The following is a 7206-nucleotide window of genomic DNA, read 5'->3' as shown; positions in this document are numbered from 1 at the left end:
CTTGCTACAAATAATGACTAATATTAAAAAGTTCGATACACCCTGTATTAGTGTATATTTTAACTTGATCTCTAGCAAAGTCACAAACCTGAAGAACTGAGCACAGTAATCAAATAACAGTATTGCCAGAATGAACATAAATTGGCAGTTGCCATATGTTATTGATCATAAAAAGATGATTCTGTAGGAAAAATTTTTAAATAAATAAAAGCAAGAAAGTTTTAACTTGTTTTGACAAATCTTGTTCTATTGATATTGCAATGCATTTTCGATATTTTTTACGCAACAGACCTCTTGCATCAAGAACACACCCATTTGTGGTCGATTAGCTAATGGACCGCATAACACATTACAGAGAAAATTCATTCTTCAGCCGCACTGTTCCCATATGGAATAAACTTCCTGCAGAAGTATTCCCCGCCACTTTCGATTCGTTCGATACAATTTAAATCAAATGTCCACTAAGACTATCCTCCCTCTAACCACATACATATTTTCCTAGTTCCAACATAATGCAATGCATATGTAGGGTCGTCCCCCGAGTACATAATATTTACGTGTTTTACGAATTCTATTTTGATCACTTAGTTATACAAAAATTACCATTAACATACGAAGTGGGCGTGGCCATGATATTACCGCCCTCTTTTTTTGTAGGGTAGTTCCTTTCATCCTTTGTTAAGAATCTTGGACAAAAATAGATTTAACAAGTAAAATTCTTATATTCGGCTATGCCGAATCTTATATCAAATCTTATGCCGTATATTTGTAAAAGGACTTAAGTCAATTATGGACGAGCTCTTTCGAATTAACAAAATATTAATTTTTTTCCAATTTTTAAACCATGAACATATGTATATGGGTCAATTATGAACCGATTGTTCTAAAATTTGTTAGATAGATTTTGGGTCGTATAACACTTTTTCGATTCGAATTCCATGGTAATTATCTGAAGGGGACCTTATATGGATATCTATGAATCGATACTCATAAAATTGTGTTCATAGATTTTGTTCTGTTGGCTAGGGCCAGTTATAGACCAATTCTCATAAAATTCTGAATAAAGAATTAGAAGACATTGTATGAAACTTATTTGAGTCGAATTTCATCGCAGTAATAGTATTTCTAAGCCAGTAATGGGCGTTAAGGTCGTTTTCTGAAGAGAACATTATTACGTACAGATATTCATTAAATTTAGTAGAGACATTTTTGCTCGTATGAAAATTATTTGTGTCGAACTTCATTACTGTACTCGTATTTTTAAGACAATAATGAGCGTAAAGTTCTTAAGAGAACCTTATATGGGGGGTAGGGTCAATTATGGACCGATTCCCATAAAATTTGGTAAAAAAGATTTTGGCTCATATGAAACTTGTTTATGTCGAATTTCATTGCTATACTCGTATTTTTGAAACAGTTATGACTGTCAAAGCTGTTGACTATGTGAAATAGTCCATTGCAATACCAAACAAACCTTGCCTGTAAGGAATATTTATGAAAAATTTTAGCTCTCTATCTCTTTCCGATCGAACCCCATGGTGCTTTCAACAGACAGACGGACGGACATGGCTAGATCGTTTTAGAATTTAAAAAGGACGCAGAATATATATGCTTTTGTGGGTTAACAACCAATATTTCTATGTGCTACAAACGGAATGACAAAATCAATATACCCCCTCATCTTTTTTTAGGGTGGGTATAAAAAGTGACACTCAGTCAATAGGTATAATTTTAGGTGGTAAAAGTATGTTATTTTAAAATGATATTTTAAAAACCAGATTCGGATTCAACGCAACCCAATCCTTTAAAAAAGTATATTTTAGTCTCCGGGATTCGACTTTTTAGAAATTTTGTAGGCCTGTGTAGTCAACAATAGTCAATATAAACTAAACTATAGAATATATTATAGACTAGACTATAGACTAGACTATAGACTAGACTATAGACTAGACTATAGACTAGACTATAGACTAGACTATAGACTAGACTATAGACTAGACTATAGACTAGACTATAGACTAGACTATAGACTAGACTATAGACTAGACTATAGACTAAACTATAGACTAAACTATAGACTAGACCATCGACTAGAACATCGACTAGACCATCGACTAGACCATCGACTAGACTATAGACTAGACTATAGAATAGACTATAGACTAGACTATAGACTAGATAGACTAGACTATAGACTAGACTATAGACTAGACTATAGACTAGACTATAGACTAGACTATAGACTAGACTATAGACTAGACTATAGACTAGAACGATAGACTAGACTATAGACTAGACTATAGACTAGACTATAGACTAGACTATAGACTAGACTATAGACTAGACGATAGACTAGACTATAGACTAGACTATAGACTAGACTATAGACTAGAACTATATACTAGACTATAGACTAGACTATAGACTTAGACTATAGACTAGACATAGACTAGACTATAGACTAGACTATAGACTTAGACTATAGACTAGACTATAGACTAGACTATAGACTAGACTATAGACTAGACTATAGACTAGACTATAGACTAGACTATAGACTAGACTAATAGACTAGACTATAACTAGACTATAGACTAGACTATAGACTAGACTATAGACTAGACTATAGACTAGACTATAGACTAGACCTATAGACTAGACTAGACTATAGACTAGACTATAGACTAGACTATAGACTAGACTATAGACTAGACTATAGACTAGACTATAGACTAGACTATAGACTAGACTAGACTAGACTATAGACTAGACTATAGACTAGACTATAGACTAGACTATAGACTAGACTATAGACTAGACTATAGACTAGACTATAGACTAGACTATAGACTAGACTATAGACTAGACTATAGACTAGACTATAGACTAGACTATAGACTAGACTATAGACTAGACTATAGACTAGACTATAGACTAGACTATAGACTAGACTATAGACTAGACTATAGATAGACTAGACTAGACTAGACTATAGACTAGACTATAGACTAGACTATAGACTAGACTATAGACTAGACTATAGACTAGACTATAGACTAGACTATAGACTAGACTATAGACTAGACTATAGACTAGACTATAGACTAGACTATAGACTAGACTATAGACTAGACTATAGACTAGACTATAGACTAGACTATAGACTAGACTATAGACTAGACTATAGACTAGACTATAGACTAGACTATAGACTAGACTATAGACTAGACTATAGACTAGACTATAGACTAGACTATAGACTAGACTATAGACTAGACTATAGACTAGACTATAGACTAGACTCTAGACTAGACTATAGACTAGACTATACTAGACTATAGACTAGACTATAGACTAGAACTATAGACTAGACTATAGACTAGACTATAGACTAGACTATAGACTAGACTATAGACTAGACGATAGACTAGACTATAGACTAGACTATAGACTAGACGATAGACCAGACTATAGACTAGACTATAGACCAGACTATAGACTAACTATAGACTAGACTATTGTATTATTAAAAATTTGTAGGCCTGTGTAGTCAACAATAGTCAATATAAATATCTATTAAAATTAATAAAGGCTGTAAATATTACAACAAGATATAATTCTACATAAATAACCTTTATAAGAAATAAATCACTGTATAATTATTTTATGACCCCATAGATTGACCTCTCTCAAAGATTCGGCATAGCGCAGACACCAACCTTTACTTAAAATTATTTATCGATAATTACAATGTACATTGAAATTCTGGCAACACTATTATGTATTAGATATCTCTTGAAAATAGTTGTTCTCTTTGGTGATCATTGAAATGTTTAGTTTGTCTCTCATTTTTCAATTCCTCTTTATTTTATCCTACACTTATTTTGAGTGTACGAGTTTTAAGTAAAACATGTTTTTTAATCTACAGTAAAACATCGATTGATTGTAAATCGATTTATATATCATTAAATTTTATCCAGTGATCAGGAAAGTCATTATATGAATGATAGATAAAAACTTAATTTTGATAACTATGTACATATGTATAACCTCATGTCCGACCGAATTCGGACTTGCTGGTGCTTGCACTTTATGCAGCGATACAGAAGACCCGAATTAATTGACTGAATTCTTAATGGAGATCTCAGAAAACTATTGTGTTTATACCAAACCTTACGAGATCATACTGTTAATGTTCCCCTGATACTTTGTTTCTTCAATTTATTATTGTTTTGTTGTTTATTTTTCTCATTCCCATTACCCATCGTCTTCTATACAAATCATCATTGGAACAAAAATAGCCTGGGTCAGCATATTTTCTGCCGTTGTTGAAGTAAATTGTTGTGGTTTGTTTTCTTTTTGGAAAAAAAAGAAGAAATAACTACACATTTGCGTCTTGTTTGTTCTTCATCTTTTGTGCTGAACTCTAGATCTGTCTGTCTGTCCGCATGTTTGTCGAATAATGCCGCAAACGGAAATATTGATATGATTTCTTTTTGTTTTTCTTCTTTTTTACTCGTAATTCTTATTTAGTTTAAAAGATCACTGGCTAAATTTGTACTTTTGTATACAAATTATTCACTCTATTTCTCTCACAAACTCTCTCTCTCTCTCTCACTCTGCTGGGCCAATGTAAATTGTGTATACAATTTTATTTATTTTTTTTTACAGTTCAGTGATCTACGCGATGTTGTCTTAAAAGCAACATTTATCCATTTAACAGAATTATTTAATTCGTTTTATAATTAATTTTATGTTGTCTTTTTTTTTATAACTTTTATTTATATTTTTTAACATTTTAATTGTATTCGTGTTTTTTTTTTTGTGTATTTTTTTTAATTATGGTTTAAAGGTGAAACAAGTTTTAGTTAAAGAAATAAGGAAAGAAAAAAATAACTAAAAGTTGAAAAAGAGTTAAATTATAAAAAATTACAAGGCAAAAACCAAAAAAATACTTAATTATACAAAATTATTTCTTATAATTAAGCAAAATATATTCGATTATGTGCATAACAAATTGAACAGATAAAAGTTTATTTCAATTTGGATAAATTTTTAAATAAATTTTCTTCCTTTTATTGTTCTGTGAACTACCTATCTTATTTTCCATTTTAAAGTGTCTACCTAAAATAAGACAAATGTTATAGGGTTGCCATATTTAAAAAAAACGCTTTCAGTGGAAAAATGCTGCGAATTTTAAAAGTTTGAGTCGATACTAAAATAGATGAAACAGACTATTATATGCTATATACTACCTAGACTATAGACTAGACTACAGACTAGACTATAGACTAGACTATAGACTACACTGTAGACTAGACTATAGAGTATACTATAGACTAGACTATAGAATAGACTATAGACTATACTATAGACTAGATTATAGACAGGACTATAGACTAGATTATAGACAGGACTATAGACTAGATTATAGACAGGACTATCGACTAGACTATAGATTAGACTGTAGACTAGACGATAGACTAGATGATAAAATAGACGATAGACTAGAAGATAGCCTATATGATAGACTAGACTATAGACTAGACTATAGACTAGACTATAGACTAGACTATAGACTAGGCTATAGACTAGACTATAAACTAGGCGATAGACTAGACTAGACTAGACTATAGACTAGACTATAGACTAGACTAGACTAGACTATAGACTAGACTATAGACTAGACTATAGACTAGACTATAGACTAGACTATAGACTAGACTATAGACTAGACTATAGACTAGACTATAGACTAAACTATAGACTAGACTATAGACTAGACTATAGACTAGACTATAGACTAGACTAGAGACTAGACTATAGACTAGATTATAGACTAGACTATAGACTAGACTATAGATTAGACTATAGACTAGTCTATAGATTAGACTAGAGTATAGACTAGACTATAGACTAGACTATAGACTAGACTATAGACTAGACTATAGACTAGACTATAGACTAGACTATTGACTAGACTATAGACTAGACTATAGACTAGGCTACAGACTAGACTATAGACTAGACTATAGACTAGACTATAGACTAGGCTACAGACTAGACTATAGACTAGGCTACAGACTAGACCAGAGACTAGGCTACAGACTAGATTATAGTCTAGACTATAGACTAGACTACAGACTAGACTACAGACTAGGCTATAGACTAGACTATAGACTAGACTATAGACTAGACTATAGACTAGACTATAGACTAGACTATAGACTAGACTATAGACTAGACTATAGACTAGACTATAGACTAGACTATAGACTAGACTATAGACTAGACTAGACTAGACTAGACTAGACTAGACTAGACTAGACTAGACTAGACTAGACTAGACTAGACTAGACTATAGACTAGACTATAGACTAGACTATAGACTAGACTATAGACTAGACTATAGACTAGACTATAGACTAGACTAGAGACTAGACTATAGACTAGATTATAGACTAGACTATAGACTAGACTATAGACTAGACTATAGACTAGACTATAGACTAGACTATAGACTAGACTATAGACTAGACTAGAGACTAGACTATAGACTAGATTATAGACTAGACTATAGACTAGACTATAGATTAGACTATAGACTAGTCTATAGATTAGACTAGAGTATAGACTAGACTATAGACTAGACTATAGACTAGACTATAGACTAGACTATAGACTAGACTATTGACTAGACTATAGACTAGACTATAGACTAGGCTACAGACTAGACTATAGACTAGACTATAGACTAGACTATAGACTAGGCTACAGACTAGACTATAGACTAGGCTACAGACTAGACTAGAGACTAGGCTACAGACTAGATTATAGTCTAGACTATAGACTAGACTACAGACTAGACTACAGACTAGGCTATAGACTAGACTATAGACTAGACTATAGACTAGACTATAGACTAGACTATAGACTAGACTATAGACTAGACTATAGACTAGACTATAGACTAGACTATAGACTAGACTATAGACTAGACTATAGACTAGACTATAGACTAGACTATAGACTAGACTATAGACTAGACTATAGACTAGACTAGACTATAGACTAGACTAGACTAGACTAGACTAGACTAGACTAGACTAGACTAGACTAGACTAGACTAGACTAGACTAGACTAGACTAGACTAGACTATAGACTAGACTAGACTATAGACTAGACTAAAGACTAGACTATAAACA

The sequence above is a fragment of the Lucilia sericata genome, unplaced genomic scaffold (genome assembly GCF_015586225.1).
Source record: "Lucilia sericata isolate MDLA Ls3-8-SP2 unplaced genomic scaffold, ASM1558622v1 Contig002416F_arrow, whole genome shotgun sequence".
NCBI lineage: Eukaryota > Metazoa > Arthropoda > Insecta > Diptera > Calliphoridae > Lucilia > Lucilia sericata.
The sequence above is the reverse complement of the archived record's forward strand: the minus strand, read 5'-3'. Positions refer to the sequence as shown.